This window comes from Phyllobates terribilis, unplaced genomic scaffold (assembly GCF_046119375.1).
Source record: "Phyllobates terribilis strain yellow unplaced genomic scaffold, ASM4611937v1 Scaffold_5__5_contigs__length_657084704, whole genome shotgun sequence".
NCBI classification, from domain to species: Eukaryota; Metazoa; Chordata; class Amphibia; order Anura; family Dendrobatidae; genus Phyllobates; species Phyllobates terribilis.
The window spans coordinates 556,744,669-556,762,767 of NW_027362765.1; positions in this window are offsets into that span (position 1 = coordinate 556,744,669).

The window sequence follows — 18,099 nt, forward strand, 5'->3', positions numbered from 1 at the left end:
GCTACCCCTACCATTTATTTCTTCTATCTGGCACCGACCGGCTCTAGGACCTAGGGGAACCACCCTGCCACAAACAAACTCCCCTGACAAGGTATATTTGTCACAACCACCAGGACGTACAGAGCCACCACTGTATGAGACCCACCATACCTCCCCTTGACTGCTACAGGTCACCTACTGGAGCACACCTGCATCATCAGGTAGAATAAAGTGATAATCGAGGACACCAGTTCTACAAGAAGCCTAGAACCCCTGGACCTCTTCTTACCCGAAACTAATATCCGCCCGGATTACAATAGCCCCGTAGGTTCACCCACCATGGAATAATATCACCTACCGAGCAGACCATAGTCCCTGGTACTTATCGACCAGTGCAAAAATAAGAACAAGGACCCTATAACAGGTTTAAAACCTCTGGACCACGTTAAGGATCATCTTCTATCAAAATATAATAAGTTACTCCTATTCTCTAAGATATACTGGCCTCTGGTTCGGAGACTTCACCAACTTTTAACTGGTTTTAAATACTTTTTATCTATTTATTCCAAATAAACCTTATTTCATTTTTATCTAACCTATGACTAGTCCTTAGTAACGCCTTCACACTGGTATCTCCCTATTTTTCCTTTTCCCACTACCCAAGCGCAAATTATACACCTACTTGTATTGGTGCTTTTACAGATATTTCTAGAAATAGCCCCAGGTATCAGGGGCCAGGAATAATTTTTCTTTGGATCTTAATTCTGATTACTTGCTTAAAAAGCAATCCAGAGAACACAGTTATTATGCTCCATTTGCTTGTTGTCCCTGCAAAATATAGCCAGATCCTTTCCATATTACAGCGCTAAAAATCCATCTATTTAACCCCTTAAGCCCCGGAGCATTTTTCGTTTTTGCATTTTCGTTTTTGCTCCCCTTGTTCCCAGAGCCATAGCGTTTTTATTTTTTGGTCAATATGGCCATGTGAGAGCTTATTTTTTGCGGGACGAGTTGTACTTTTCAACGCCATTACTAGTTTTATCATATCCTGTACGGGAAAACAGGAAAAAAATTCCAAGTGCGGTAAAATTGAAAAAAAAGTGCAATACCACAGTTGTTTTTTATTTTTATTTTTTTACCACGTTCACTGAATGCTAAAACTGACCTGCCCTTCTCATTCTACAGGTCATTACGAGTTCATAGACACCAAACATGTATAGGTTCTTTTATATTTAAGTGGTGAAAAAAAATTCCAAAATTTGGTAAAAAAAAAAATAACAAATTAACGCCATTTTCTAAGACCCGTAGCGTCTCCATTTTTCGTGATCTGGGGCTGGTTGATGGCTTATTTTTTGCGTGCCGGGCTGACGTTTTTATTGATAACATTTGGGGTAGATCCGATGTTTTGATTGCCCGTTATTGCATTTTATTGCAATTTTGCGGCGACCAAAAAATGTAATTGTGGCGTTTAGAATTTTTTTCTCGTTACGCCGTTTACCGATCGGATTAATTCTTTTTTTATAATGATAGATCGGGCGATTCTGAACGCAGCGATACCAAATATGTGTATGTGGTTTTTTTTTATATATTTTATTTTGAATGGGGCGAAAGGGGGGTGATTTAAACTTTTATATTTTTTTATTTTTTTTTATATTTTTAAAAACTTTTTTTTTTTACTTTTTGCATGCTTCTATAGTCTCCATAGGAAACTAGAAGCAGCAACTATCCGATCGCCTCTGCTACATAAAGGGGACGAGCAGGTCCCCTGCATGCAGCAGAAATGGTCCTGTGCTATGAGCGCCGACCACTAGGTGGCGCTCATAGCGACAAGATCATGACAACCACAGGCGTCTGCTGCAGATCCTGGGTTGTCATGCACGCCCATCGGCGACCCGCGATCACGTGACGGGGTCGCCGGTGGGCGGGGCTTATGACGAGCTACCCGGAAACGCGCGTTAAATGCTGCTGTCGGAGATTGAATGCGGCATTTAACATGTTAACAGACGCGGGTGGATCGCGATTCCACCCGCGGCTGTTGCGGGCACATGTCAGCTGTAAGAATCAGCTGACATGTGCTCCGTTCAGTGAGGGCTCAGCGCAGCAGCCCTCACTGAACGAGCAGTACGCAAATATGCGTACTAATACGTCCCCGGTAAGTAAGGGGTTCAAACTCTAGCTTGTCTGTCACACAGATCGCATATAAGTGCGCTGAAAATTCTGACAGTACTGGCCTCCACTGAAATTTTGTTGCAGTGTGTTAGCAAAGTTAAGGCCGTTGTTAAAAATAGATACATACAGGCCAGCTATTTAAAACTGTAGTTTTCCGTCACACATATCACATATCATTGCGGTTCAAATCCAGCCATTTGTACTGAACGTGGAAAATATTGTCCTCCATTTAAAATGGGCAAGGCACGTGGCAAGGGATGGGTAAGTGGACGTGAAGGTGATGATGGTGCATGCAGAGGACAATGTTGGGAGCTAGCTGAAATTGTGCCACAACAAACACCCACAGCTTCTCGCTCGATCTTCCTATCCTAATTAATAGGGGACTGCAGAACACCACTATTGAACACAGAGCAGTGGGAAAGGTTATTGGTTGAATAGCAGATAATGCTTCCAGTCTCTTTGCCACCACCACCACTACCCTGTCTTACACATGGTCAAGTTTCAGTAGCCGTGAGTCTGGACTGCATATTCCTCACCCTCATCCTCCTTCCTCCCACCATGCCGAGTGCCGAGAGACAACTGATTCCACACTTGGATTCTCCGAAGAGCTGTTCACTTTTCCATTTATAGATTCAGGCTTCTCGCCCTGTCCACTTGAAGCGGGGCAAGAGGAGATCACATGTAGCGATGCCCAAATATTTTAAGCAGCCATGGTCACACGAAGGTGATGGTGGGAAACTGTCACAAGAGGTGGTCGATGATGAGACACAATTGCCAGAAAGTCAGGAGGAGGACCAGGGTGCGGGAGTGGAAGATGAGGTGGTGGACGATGAAGTCACTGACCCAACCTGGCAAAATGACATGCAGATCGAGGACAGCAGCACACAGGGGGAGGGAGGTGTAGCACCACAACAGGCAAGGACAAGCAGTGTGGTGGCCGCAGACAGAAGGCGGGTAACCGCTCCCCGTAACATCAACATGATGGAAGTTGCCAGTACAACTGTTAGGTCTTCCCGAGTCTGGATGTCATTTAAAGACTCTGCCAATAACCCCAAAAAGGCTATTTGCACCACCTGCCAGGCCAGCATCAGCAGGGGTAGCAAAACGACCAACCTGACCACCACCAGCATGATCAGGCACAAGGCAGCAAAGAACCCGACTTTGTGGGCCGAACCCCAGTGATCAGCAACACTGTCTGTAGGTGACACGACTGCTTGTTCCGCTGTTGTGCGTGCACGCCAATCCCCTGTCCATGGTGCATGCCAAGATGCCTCCAGCCCTGCACCTGTCGTTGAACACTCTCAACTAGCACTATCAGCAAGCAGGTCCACGTCCTTGTCCCAGCACAGCGTTCAGTTGTTCCTACTCCAGTCCTTGGAATGCAAGCGCAAATACGCAGCTAACTCCCCACAGGCCACACTACTAAATGCACATATTTCGCGAATGCCTGCACTCAAAATGTTGCCTTATAGTCTTGTGAAGATGGAAGCTTTCCGCAACCTGATGGCGGTGGCCGTCCCTCGGTACTCAGTCCCCAGCCGCCACTATTTCTCCCAGTGTGCCATCCCCGCAATACAAAAGTACGTGTCCCACAACATTAGCCGTGCCCTCAACAACGCAGTTACTGGGAAAGTCCACCTATCCACGGACACGTGGACCAGTGCTTGTGGGCAGGGACGGTACATCTCGATGATGGCACACTGGGTTAACATAGTTGAAGCCGGGACCCAGTCCGACCTTGGACCCGACGCCGAGGATTGCATGCCCTGGGTCACTCAGGGTTGCCACCACATTCTACAGCTCCTCCACCTCCTCCTCTTTTTCAGCATCCATCTCCGAAATGACCACATCAGTCGCAAGCTGGAAGCACTGCAGCACTGCCTCGGCCACATGGCAACAGGCTGTGCTGAAGCTATTATGCTTAGGTGACAAACCACAGAACGCTGAAGAGTTGTGGACAGCTCTGAAAGAGCAGGCAGATCTGTGGCTGACACCGCTGAATCTACAGCCAGGCATGGTCGTGTATGACAATGGCCGGAACCTGGTGGCGGCTCTGAGGCGAGCTCACACACGTACCATGCCTGGCCCATGTGCTTAACCTCGTGGTTCAGCAGTTTCTCAAAACCTACCCGGATCTGTCATATCTGTTTGTCAAAGTACACCGCCTGTGTGCCCATTTTAGAAAGTTAGCTACAGCTTCCGCCGCTCTTCCGGTGCTTCAGCAGCATTTGCAGCTTCCGGTTCACCGTCTGATCTGCGATGTCCCCACGCATTGGAATGCTACATTGCAGATTCTGGGAAGGATTTGTGAGCAGAAGAGGGCAGTTGTTGACTACCTGCATCAACAAGGCTGTCGGTATTCAGGTCAGACTCCACACATAAAACCTCAGGAGTGGACATGGATGTCAGACATCTGTACCATCCTCCAAAACTTTGATGACTCCACCAAGATGGTGAGCGGCGATGACGCCTTAATTAGCGTCACCATCCCACTTCTCTGTCTTCTGAAATGCTCTCTGCTCACAATCAAAGAGGATGCATTGCAGGCAGAGCACGATGAGATGGAGCAAGGAACCACACAGGGTGATTACACACAGCCCAGCCTCAGGTCATCCCAATGTGGATAGGGTGACATTGAGGAGGAGGAGGAGAAGGAGGAAGAACAGGAGCTAGATTTCTGCGCTATAGACGGCACTACCTGCACAACTGCCATACCATCTGTTCAGCGTGGATGGCCTGAGGACAAGTAGGAGGAGGAAGAGGAGAAGAGAGCATGGTCAGTCATCCTATTAGTGAGGACACAGAAGTCTTTCCTTTTTGCTGTCTGGCACACATGGCTGAGTTTATGTTATTCTACCTTTCCCGTGACTCTCGGATTGTCCAAATTTTGGTTGATAGTCATTACTGGTTGGTGACGCTTCTAGACCCACGCTACAGGGAGAACTTTATGTCTCTTATTACTTTGCAGGACAGGCCTAATAAAATGGGGCAGTACGAGAAGGCCCTTGTTGCGGAATTATTGAAAAAATTCCCATCTGAAAACTATGGCGGCAGAGGTCAAAGTTCGTTGAACAACCAAGGAGTATAGGCGAGAGAGCCACAAATTCAATCCAGCAGAGGCAGAGGAACACTGTCAAAGTTCTGGGACAGTTTTCTCAGACCCTCCCATTGCACAGGCCATGAGGCAGGTGGTACTCTCACAAGGAGTGCAAAGTTTTGGAAGATGGTGAGGGAGTACCTTGCCGACCGTACCAACGTCCTCCGTGATTCCTCTGTGCCTTATAATTATTGGGTATCCAAGCTTGACACGTGGCATGAATTGTCTCACTATGCCTTGGAGGTACTGTCCTGCCCTTCCGCTAATTTTTTCTCAGAGCGTGTTTTTAGTGCCACCGGTTGAATTATACCAGATAGGCGCATTTGCCTGTCAACTGAAAATGCTGACAGGCTGACTCTTGTACAAATGAACAAGGGTTGGATTGGGACAGACTTCTCAACACCACAGAATGATAGCAGCATAAGATAAACTCAAATCCAGTGTCTTTTTTTTGGGAGGTCTAACTCTATTCCCATGCACCTCTGTCTTCACACCAGACATGGGTATACGCTTCCTGATTTTGTCTATTTTCTCCTGTCTATTTTCTCCTCTTTCTCCGCATCCTCATCCTCCACCACCATATCACCATCATATGTACCAAATCAACATATCTATGTCTTTTGCAAGGGGCATTGGAGTTCCTCCAAATTTTTGTCAGCCATTGCTTCACTGCATAGGCAAGCACTATGGGAGACCCACTGCCTAATAATGGGAACATTGTTTTTAGAAGGCTCTCTGACCTCTGCGTCTCTTGCAAGGGACAATGGACTTCCTCCACATTTTTGGCAGCCGTTGCTTCACTGCACAGGCAAACACTATGGGAGACCCACTTCCTAATATTGAGAACATTGTTTTTAGGAGGCTCTCTGACCTCTATGTCTCTTGCAAGGGGCATTGGAGTGCCTCCAAATTTTTGGCAGCCGTTGCTTCACTGCATAGGCAAACACTATGGGAGACCCACTTCCTAATAATGGGAACATTGTTTTTAGGAGGCTCTCTGACCTCTACGTCTCTTGCAAGGGGCATTGGAGCACCTCCAAATTTTTGGCAGCCCTTGCAATCACTGCATATGCAATACCAGTATAGGAGACCCACTCGTTAATAATGGGAACAACAAACCATAGCCGGCTGATGGCTCTCTACCAATAGCAAAGGCCAACTGCTGGCCCTTCCAAAAATAGGCTTTGTGACTTTCAGAGTCCATCCATCATAAATGAAACAGGATGCGTCTGATGATGTGTCACACACCACATGGCCAGATCAGGTTGCAAAATGTTAAAATGACATTTCTCAGTGAATACATTTGTCTTAAAAAATAACGTAAAAAAACCCATCTTTCTTTAGTATAAAATCCAGAGTCACCAATGTAACCTCAATGTAATCACATTGTTCAGCTCCTGCACCTCCTCCTCCAGTTAAGCCTCCATCTCCGAAATGACCACATCAGTCACAAGCTGAAAGCACTGCAGCACTGCACTTGCCAAGCGGCAACAGGCTGTGCTGAATATATTATGCTTAATGCTTAGGTGACAAACTGCCCACCGCTGCAGAGTTGTTGAAAGCTGTAACATAGCAGCCTGATCGGTGGCTCTCACCGCTGAACATACAGCCTGGAATGGTCATGTGTGACAATAAGCGAAGCCTGGCGATGGAGAAATGACAGCCGGAGTAGATACGGTTTCCCAAAAGTCAGTCCTTTCACAGAGCTAAAAAATAAGGCTGTGGTGAAATACAACTCACCGACAAGCTGTGGACAGGCTCCGTACTGTCCCTGGCTACATTCACTTGACCACATGTTTGTCGTTAGGCGGTCCTTCCGAGTAAGTGCACTGGGAAAGGCAAGGGTAATGTTATAGGACCCGTGCTTGTGGAAGGCAGTGATGACACAGGGACAAATAGTGGTGGCTGGGGACCATAAGGTTGTGGACAGCTTCTGCCTCCCACGAGCCTAAAAGGCCACATTTCAAGTGCAAGCAGCTGTCAAAAATTTGGCAGTATAGTATTGCAGCCTGTGGGTGGGTGGCTGGCTGCATACTTGGGCTTGCATTCCTTGGCATGGGACAACTGAACGCTGCGCTGGGACAAGGACGTGGACGGAGATTGTTGCAAGTCTGCAACAACAGGTGCATGGTGGGAGGCATTTTCCCATGCGCCAAGAATCACTTATGATTAGTGTTGAGCCACCCCTGTAGTGTTCGAGTTCGGTTCGGTTCGTCGAACACCCGTGTGTTCACCGAACTGTTCGTCGAACTGTTCGTCGAACACCTTCGAACACCGTTAAAACCAATGGCAGGCAAACAAAAACACATAGAAACACATAGAAAACACCTTCAAAGGTGTCCAAAAGCTGACAAACTGCTCAGAAGACACAACTAACACATGGAAAAGTGACAAGTACATATAGTCATGCGAAAAGAAAAGAGGTGGAGGAGTAAAAGGAGGGGGAGACACAAATATAGGCATGTCATGCCCTTCTAAAATCCAAAAAGTGAGAAGCCGACACGTTCAGTCCGCTCCTGCCCGTGCCACCTCCGTGTCGCCGGGGTTGTGCCAGAGCCGCGGTGAACCCTGACGGCCAGCCCCCCTCTCCCAATACTGGTGCCTGTCCGCAGGTGGGTCGAGCGAGCCCCCCTGTGGTGGAGGCAGCTCTAAGCTTTTTAATTTAAATTGTCTCTCTAATTTGAATGAATACACTTTAAATCCATTTACAAGGATCTATTGGAGGGCAAGTCTCATGCCAGCAGCCGCGTAATTCCAGCTCCAGTAGCGTCCACTAAAGCTGCTGCAGTTAAAAAGCTTTTATAAGGATCGAGCTCGGCTGTCCACCGCAAGGCATCCTACTGCCAGTCCCAGCCCCTATGCCTTGGGGTGCCTCCTGATGCTCTTCACTGAGTATCCCGTGGTCCCGAAGCATTTCCTTTGAAAAAATTAAGTGTCCAAACTACAGGTGGTGTAGCTTGCTTAACAGCCGGGATAATCCGCTGACTAGCAGACACTGCTACTAGTCACAAAGTATTTCCTGGGCTAGATGTAGTTAAAATTTGTAATTAGATACTCTCGTTGGATGCTGAGAAAGTATTCCATAGAGTCTCCTGGCACGCCATATATGATTCTCTTAAAAAGCTTGGGGTAGGGGTCTAGGGGACCCTTTTATAGCCAAAATCACGGCCCTGTATCACAATACGTCACCTAGGCTGAAGATAAATGGAACTGTAGCACCCTGAGGGCTCGGTTGCTACAGAGGTATTGCACCTCACCCAGAGGTGTGATATCTCACTCTCAGGTAAGGATGGAGTGTGGATCAGGACCCGACACCTGCATGCATTACACCACATTGCCGTGGGGCAGGGCGACCAATATGCCCCTGAGATGGGCACGACAGTCCCTGTCCCTGGCTGGAGTGGGGGGAGAGAATACTGAGGAAGGGGAACCCTGTAGTGCAGGAGCAGGGAGGAAGCAGTTCCTGGGTGCATTGAGAAGGGAGTATAAAAGGTGGGCACCATCTTAGTTCAGTGCAGAGAAGTCTGAGCAGAAGTGGCAGGGAGCAGGGGCTCTGCATGAGCTCTGCTCCGGAGGCGGGCCTAGTAACAGAGGCCCAGGACTGGAAGAGGGAGAAGGAAGGAAGAGGAGCGGAGAAGGCTCCAGGAACGAGGAATGAAGGGATCCCAGGGGTGCGGACGGGCGAGTCGCCACCGCACGCCCGAATCCACCTGCGTGGAGGGGTCAGGCCAAAGGGGGAGACCGGTCCCCGAAACTAGTGGAGGCAGGAAACGACCCTCAGCTAGAAACCGGAGGCTCTGACATTTTATGTGGCGCAGCCCCTCGCTACACCCGCTAGGAAGGCACCACATAGGGTCAGGGAAACTGGCGCCAAGTTTACCAAGAGGAGACCCGAGGCAGCCGGACAGAAGGGTTGGTAAGAAAGGCCAGACAAAGGACACACAAAGGGGGTCCTGTGAAGCGCTCCAAAGTTATCTGGGAGTTGTCTGAGCCCCTCACCTGGTGAGCACAGTACGACGTGGGCAGCCGTTACCTGCAGACGTGGTCTGGATAATAAGAACTGTGAGTAAAGGCCCTGGACTGCATCACTGACTCCGTGTCGTTACTGCTGCTGCCCTGCACCATCACCCCCATCCTCCGCATACACTGCCCTGAGGCTATACTCCTCCCGTGGGGAGTTATGCTACGCTCTGGTGCACCCACAACACCAGCCTCAGCGGTCTGCCCTGCAGCGGCGGTTCACTCTGACCGCAATCCACGGGTGGCGTAGTCGGACATTTAAACATCAAAACCACATAAATAGTTTCGCCACTGGTTTGACCACCCTGAGCCACGGAACCGGGTCGCCGCCACGAAGACTACAACCACCAGCATCCACCAAAAAGGGTCCGGCTCCGGGTGTCCCAAGGCCCAGGGGGTGCATCAGAACCTTTTCATCACCTTTCACAATCACCAATGGGACAAGGCAGGGATGTCCTCTGTCCCCTCTCTTATACATCCTAGTGACGGAGCACCTGCTCTCATCAATTCGCCATAACCCCAATATTAGGTGGATTGAGGTGGGAGGCACCGAGTACAAGTGGTCTCTATTTGCTGATGATGTCCTAGTATATATCACTCAATCACATATATCCATCCATGCTGTTATGGCTGAAATAGATCACTTTGTTACATGGTCAAATTTTAAAATCAATGCAGCGAAGTCTGAGGCCCTCGATGTCTCCCACCCCAAATCCATATAGGATTCCATCCAGTCCAACTTTCCCTTTGCCTGGCCCTCACAGGGTATCAAATACTTAGGAATTCCTATTCATAGAGACCTCTCCCATCTATGTTATCTTAATTTTGGGCCCTTTATTGAACAACTCCATACAGACCACGGTTGGCAAGCTAGAACTGTAAGATTCACTACGTGAACCACTGGTGTTTTGTGGAAAAGCACATGTACACTGTGTTCCAAATTATTATGCAAAAAGTGTTTAGGAGTGATAAGGGAAGAATTTGTTTGTTTGTCAGTTAAACTCATTGATGGTGATGTGTGTCATTGCTCTTTATATCACTGTAAGCAATTGCAGACACCTGTGCTAATTAGTTTGGCAGGTGTGTCCAATGAAAGGCAAGACTACTTAAGAAGGCTGTCTCACATTATTAAGCAGCCTACATTTTCTGCCAAAATGGGAAAGAAAAAGGATGTGTCGGCTGCTGAGAAGCAACAAATTGTGGAGTGTTTAGGTCAAGGCATGACTACAATCAACATTGTGCGATGATCAGGATGAAGTGTCTTGGCAATCAAGAAGTATGTAGCTGATTCACAGTACACATGTGTGCATGCTGATAAGGGCAAATTGAGGACTCTTTCCTACAGGCAATTATGTCAGGTTAAAAGAGCAGCGGCAAAAAAGCCTTGTCATAGCAGCAGACAAGTTTTTGAAGCTGCTGGTGCCTCCAACGTCCCCCGAACAACAAGATGCAGGGTCCTTCAGAGGTTTGCAGCTGTGCATACGCCATCCTGTCGACCTCCTCTATCCACTTCACACAAGCAGAAACGGCTCCAGTGGGCTAAACATTACATGAAGCCTGATTTCAAAACTGTTTTGTTCACGGATGAGTGCCGTGCAGCGCTCGATGGTCCAGATGGATGGAGTGGAGGATGGCTGGTTGATGGACACCCCACGCAAACATGGCTACAGCGCCAACAAGGAGGAGGTGGAGAAATGTTTTGGGCTGGAATCATGGGGAGAGAGATTGTCGGCCCCTTTAGGATCCCTGAAGGCGCTAAAGATGAACTCCATAATGTATGTGGATTTTCTCAAAGAGCACTTCCTGCCATGGTTCAAGAAGAAGAACCGTGTATTTCACAGCAAGATCATTTTTTTGCATGATAATGCACCATCTCATGCTGCACATAAAACATCTGCATCTCTGGCTGATATGGGCATAAAAGGGGACAAACTTATGGTGTGACCCCCATGCTCCCCTGACCTCTACCCCATTCAGAACCTCTGGAGCATCATCAAAAGGAGTGTCTATGATGGCGGGAGGCAGTTCACATCTAAGCAACACCTCTGGGAGGGTATTCTGTCCTCATGCAAAACAATTGAAGCAGAAACCATCCAAAACCTGACAAATTCAATGGACGAGAGAGTTCAGAAGCTCCTTTCGAACAAGGGGTCCTATGTGAAAATGTAACATCACCTAGAATAAAGTTTTGAGTTGAAAACTGTTTGATTTCAGTTTCTAATAACCTGCTAATGCTTATAATTTCAAAAATAACCATTTTTTTGGTCTTTATTAAAATGAAAAGGTTGATCGAAAAGTTTGGGGGATCTAAGAGTGTGGCAACCCAGTAGTCATGATTACTTCGAATTCTGACAATATGAGGGTCATGTTGCAGGTAGTGCAGCAAGAAGGCACTTATGTGTCTTGCGCATCTCGGAGCCCCAAAATTATTTTCCGGGCTAGATGCAGCTAAAAATTATTATTAATTTTAAATCTGGTGGAGCTTAGTATAGATGGCCTAATAGGATCAGTGCTGCACACTGCTACAAAGCCCAAATTATTTTCCAGCCAAGATACAGATAAACATGATTAGTAATTTTAAATCTGGTGGAGCTTATTATAGATGGCCTAATAGAATCAGTGCTGCACACTGCTAAAAAGCCCAAATTATTTTCCAGCCAAGATACAGATAAACATGATTAGTAATTTGAAAGCTTAAAACGGTTGGTAGGGTGATTTTAACCAATCATCAAGCTTTTACTCTCCCCAGGATGACACAGGGGTAGAAAAGTCGTTTCGGATCCATGATTTGTTCATCTTTATGAACGTGAGTCTGTCTACATTATCAGTGGAGAGCCGCGTGCGCTTATCTGTCAGCACACCACCAGCAGCGCTGAACACACGTTCAGACAGAACGCTGGCTGCGGGGCATGACAAGATCTCCAAGGCGTAAGTGGCTAGCTCCGGCCATTTATCCAGATTGGAAGCCCAAAAAGAGCAAGGGTCCAGTGACACAGTCATTGCTTCAATGTTTACTTGGAGATACTCCTGTACCATCGTCTCTAGGCGTTGACTATGTGTCAGACTTTTTGTCTCCTGTGGCCTTGCAAAGGATGGGCTAAAAAAGTGGTGAAATGATTCCGCAAAATTGATGTTACCAGCAGATACTGTGGTTCGGTTACGGTTTGAGTGCTGAACTCTTGACGGTCCCACGGTTGGCAAGTTGGAACTGTGAGATTCACTACGTGCACCACTGGTGTTTTGTGGAAAAGCACATGTAAGATTCTGTAACAGTCTCTGCTGATACTCCTGCATGCGTGCATCCCTTTCTATGGCAGGAATAATTTCTGCAAATTTACTTTTGTACCGGGGATCTAACAGTGTGGCAATCCAGTAGTCAGGATTATTTCTAATTCTCACAATTCGAGGGTCATGTTGCAGGTAGTGCAGCAAGAAGGCACTCATGTGTGTTGCACATCCAGGAGCACCAAGTCCCTGTTGTGTTGGTGGCGAGGTAACAATCATGCTTCCTTCCTCTGTCCTCTCCCCCCAACCTCGCACAACAGAAATGTGATCAAGGTCTCCCTCATCTGATGAGTCTTCCATCAGTTCGTCCTCCACTTCTTCCTGGGCTCCTGCACCTTCCTCACTAGTTTGGCTGCTACCATGCGCCCTGGTAAAACCATCTCCCCCACCCTCACATGCCTGCCGACTTGGTGCTGCCGACCGTCTGGACCTTGCAGATGTTAGCCCTTCCGCATACAACTCCTCCTCCTCTACTTCCTCCACCTCCTCTTGTGCCACCACCTGACTCCGAATTCTGTTTAACATGTGTTCCAGCATGTAAATCACCAGAATAGTCATGCTGATAATGGCATCGTCAGCACTAAACATCTTCGTCGCCATTTCAAAACTGTGCAGAAGGGTGCATAGGTCCCTGATCTGAGACCACTCCTCCAGCGTGATTTGCCCCACCTCGGGATCTCGTTGGCCCAGGCTATACATCAGAACGTATTGCACCAGGGCTTGTCCGTGCTGCCACAGTCGCTGCAACATGTGCAGAGTTGAATTCCACCGGGTAGGCACATCGCATTTTAGCCGGTGAAGTGGCAGGCCCAACGACTTCTGTAGAGATGTAAGTCGCTGAGCTGCGGGATGCGAACGGCGGAAGTGAGCACACAGCGACCGTGCCCTCTGCAGAAGGCCATCTAGTCTGGGATAGTGGGCTAAAAATTGCTGGACAACCAGGTTCAACACGTGAGCCATACAAGGCACGTGTGTGACATTGCCCCGGCGAAGGGCCGCACCCAGGTTTGCAGCATTGTCGCACACAGCCTTCCCTGGTTTCAGGTCCAGTGGAGACAACCATTCATGAAATTGGTTCTCCAGAGCTGACCACAACTCCTCAGCTGTGTGACTCACATTTCCCAGACATTTCAAAGTAAAAACCGCCTGATGACGTTGAGCCCTACTGCCAGCATAGTAAGGAGGTATGCAGGATCCCTTCTGCGCAGTTAGAAAGCTTGTGGCATGACCAGACAGGCTTTGGGTGCAGGTGGAAGACCGAGAGGAGGTTGAGGAGGCAGAAGCAGTGGAGGAACTTTGACATAAAGAGGATTGACGCACAACTCGTGGGGACGGCAAGACTTGGACAGCAGCCCCTTGTCCTGCTGTCACCATAGTTACCCAGTGCCCAGTCAGCGACATGTAACGCCCCTGTCCATGCCTACTCGTCCAAGTGTCTGTGGTGAAATGCACCCTGTCACACACAGAGTTTCTCAAAGAAGCGGTGATGTTGTGTGCGACATGCTGGTGGAGCGCAGGCACACCTTTCTTTGAGAAGTAGTGCCGAATGGGCATCTGGTACTGGGGCACTGCGACGGACATTAGGTTTCGAAAATCCTCTGTGTCCACCAGGCGGAAAGGCAGCATTTCTGTAGCCAAGAGCTTGCAGATGGTGAAATTCAACCTCTTAGCTTTCTCATGGCTAGGAGGAAATGGTCTTTTACTTGTCCACATCTGAGGGACCGAGGGCTGGCTATTGTGCTTAGACGGGGTTGATAAGGGTGTCCCCGGCAAACTGCCGGTCTGTGAGGAAGATGCAGGCGGACATGTTAGGTTGCCTTGATCCAAAGGTGATGCTATCGATGTCGGACAGCGCTCAACACCAGCTGGTGTTACCAACTACAAAGAAAATGATGACCTGCCAATCACGCTGGCTGTTGCGGGTAAAGAGGTGGCAGGTCTGCGCCCCAAAACAGGTGTGACTGCTGTCACCCCAGTCACAGAGGATGAAGAGGGCGCGGATGCACAAGATATGGCAGACGGTGGTTGGCCCGGCCGGCTAGGCCGCATTGTAGCACACTGAGCTTCCCACTGCAACTTATGCTTCATGTCCATGTGCCGGTTTATGCATGAGGTACTCAAACTATGTATTTTTTGGCCTCTACTTAGCTTTTGCTGACAAATGTTACAGATAACACGAGTTGGGTCATCTTTATCGATCTGAAAAAATGCCCAGGCTATGCAAGGCTTAGCACCCATGCGACCTGAAGGGCCACCACGACTTGTGGTGAGAGGCAGAGTTGTGTTTGAGGATGCAGTTGTTGACGTGCTTCCAGTACTACGTCTCTGTCCAGGAAGGCGCAACCTGACCTCGTCGTCACTAGCATCTTCCTCCACCTCCTCTGCTGACCTCATCTCTTGGCTGACTGTGGGTTGACAGTAAGTGGGATCTCCAACCTCATCATCATCACCCTGTGCGTTATCACACCCGTCGTCCTCAGAGCCAACCTGTTCCTGCCCTGACAAAAAACTAAAGTTGTCGCTCCAATCAGGTATTTGAGTCTCATCATCGTCTTCCTCATTGTCTCCACCAACAGGAGTTACAGTTTGGGAATGAGGGTCTACATTATGGTCAGAACCTTCTGCGTCTGGTCCTGGATCCGACTCATAAAGATTCTGGGCATCAGTGCAGATCATTTCCTCGTCTGGATTCACAGAAGCGCTGGAGTCGACCTCTGATTCCCAGGCTATAGTATGAGTAAACAGCTCTGCAGACTCAACCATCTGTTCTACCTCATAGTCAGACGGGCAGCTGGAGATTTGGGAGCTGTGAGGAAGCAAGTGCGATTGGGGTGACACCTTTGAGGACTGGAGTATTTGTGATGTTGAAGTTGATGTGGAGGAGAGCCCACTTAAAGGAGCACTTGATATCCTGCTGTTTTTGTGCCTCATCTGGAATTTGTAGCGATTGGCGTGGCCGTAAGAAAGGGATCTTATCACATTGTCCGCTAAAAGAAGTAGACATTTTAGTTTGGCTGGAAGATGGTCTTTCTTCTGCAGATGTTACTGTTGCTTTAACACCTACCCCACGGATACAACCTTTTTTCCCCTTCCCAACACGCCTATTCCCGTTTCCACCAGCAGCAGGCCTTTTTCCACTCATTTTGGTGGTTAACTAATTCACAACTCTGGAGTTGTTTGCACAAAAAAACAATGGATGGGAACCGAGCAGAGCTGAGTGGCCAAACTGTGGTATTAGGCCAAAACTATTGGCTGGGTTAGATGGAGAAAAAAATTATATTCGATTTGCAACCTGATGGAGGTCAGTATAGATGGACTAATAGAACAAGTCCCACACACAGCTAGAAGCCCAAATATTTTTTCAGAGGTAGATGGAGAAAAAAAATTTATTCAGTTTGCAACCTGATGGAGGTCAGTATAGATGGACTAATAGAGAAAGTCCCACACACTGCTAGAAGGCCAAATATTTTTTCAGAGCTAGATGCAGACAAAAAATTATTTTGAATTTGCAACCTGATGGAGGTCAGTATAGGTGGACTAATAGAACAAATCCCACACACTGCTAGAAGGCCAAATATTTTTTCAGAGCTAGATGCAGAAAAAAATTATATTCAGTTTGCAACCTGATGGAGGTCAGTATAGATGGACTAATAGAGAAAGTCCCACACACTGCTAGAAGGCCAAATATTTTTTCAGAGCTAGATGCAGATAAAAATTATTTTTAATTTGCAACCTGATGGAGGTCAGTATAGATGGACTAATAGAGAAAGTCCCACACACTGCTAGAAGGCCAAATATTTTTTCAGAGCTAGATGCAGAAAAAAATTATATTCAGTTTGCAACCTGATGGAGATCAGTATAGATGGACTAATAGAACAAGTCCCACACACAGCTAGAAGCCCAAATATTTTTTCAGAGGTAGATGCAGATAAAAATTATTTTTAATTTGCAACCTGATGGAGGTCAGTATAGATGGACTAATAGAGAAAGTCCCACACACTGCTAGAAGGCCAAATATTTTTTCAGAGCTAGATGCAGAAAAAAAATATATTCAGTTTGCAACCTGATGGAGGTCAGTATAGATGGACTAATAGAGAAAGTCCCACACACTGCTAGAAGGCCAAATATTTTTTCAGAGCTAGATGCAGACAAAAAATTATTTTGAATTTGCAACCTGATGGAGGTCAGTATAGGTGGACTAATAGAACAAGTCCCACACACTGCTAGACGGCCAAATATTTTTTCAGAGCTAGATGCAGAAAAAAATTATATTCAGTTTGCAACCTGATGGAGGTCAGTATAGATGGACTAATAGAGAAAGTCCCACACACTGCTAGAAGGCCAAATATTTTTTCAGAGCTAGATGCAGCTAAAAATTATTTTTAATTTGCAACCTGATGGAGGTCTGTATAGATGGATTAATAGAACAAGTCCCACACACAGCTAGAAGCCCAATATTTTTTCAGAGGTAGATGCAGAAAAAAAATATATTCAGTTTGCAACCTGATGGAGGTCAGTATAGATGGACTAATATAGAAAGTCCCACACACTGCTAGAAGGCCAAATATTTTTTCAGAGCTAGATGCAGAAAAAAATTATATTCAGTTTGCAACCTGATGGAGGTCAGTATAGATGGACTAATAGAACAAGTCCCACACACAGCTAGAAGCCCAAATATTTTTTCAGAGCTAGATGCAGATAAAAATTATTTTTAATTTGCAACCTGATGGAGGTCAGTATAGATGGACTAATAGAGAAAGTCCCACACACTGCTAGAAGGCCAAATATTTTTTCAGATCTAGATGCAGATAAAAATTATTTTTAATTTGCAACCTGATGGAGGTCAGTATAGATGGACTAATAGAGAAAGTCCCACACACTGCTAGAAGGCCAAATATTTTTTCAGAGCTAGATGCAGAAAACAATTATATTCAGTTTGCAACCTGATGGAGGTCAGTATAGATGGACTAATAGAACAAGTCCCACACACTGCTAGAAGCCCAAATATTTTTTCAGAGCTAGATGCAGAAAAAAATTATATTCAATTTGCAACCTGATGGAGGTCAGTATAGATGGACTAATAGAATGATGCTATGCCCAAAAGATTTTACTTCACTAGGTGCAGTAAAAAAATTGGTATTCTATACACAGGTGGTATATCTTGCAACACAGATAGGCTACTCCACTGACTAACACACTCTGCAATAGGCCAAAAAGGATTAACTTTGCTAGATTCAGCCAAATGCTGTGAAAAAAACTTGCACAGCACTGGCACAGACCTGCCTGGCAAAAACTGATAGGAACTGATGTAACCTAGTCCTGAAAAGGACTGCAATTACAATTAGTCTTTACTCCCACAATCTATCTATTTAAGAGCACAGACCTGCCTGATAAAAGTCGTAGGAAATGCTGTAACCTAGTCCTTAAAAGGACTGCAATCACAACTATTCCCTACTCCCAAGCTATCTGTAGATTTGTGCGAAAATTGGCTTGAAATTAACAAGGTATAGCGCACACAGCAACAGCGGTGCCGTCTAACACGCAGCTGC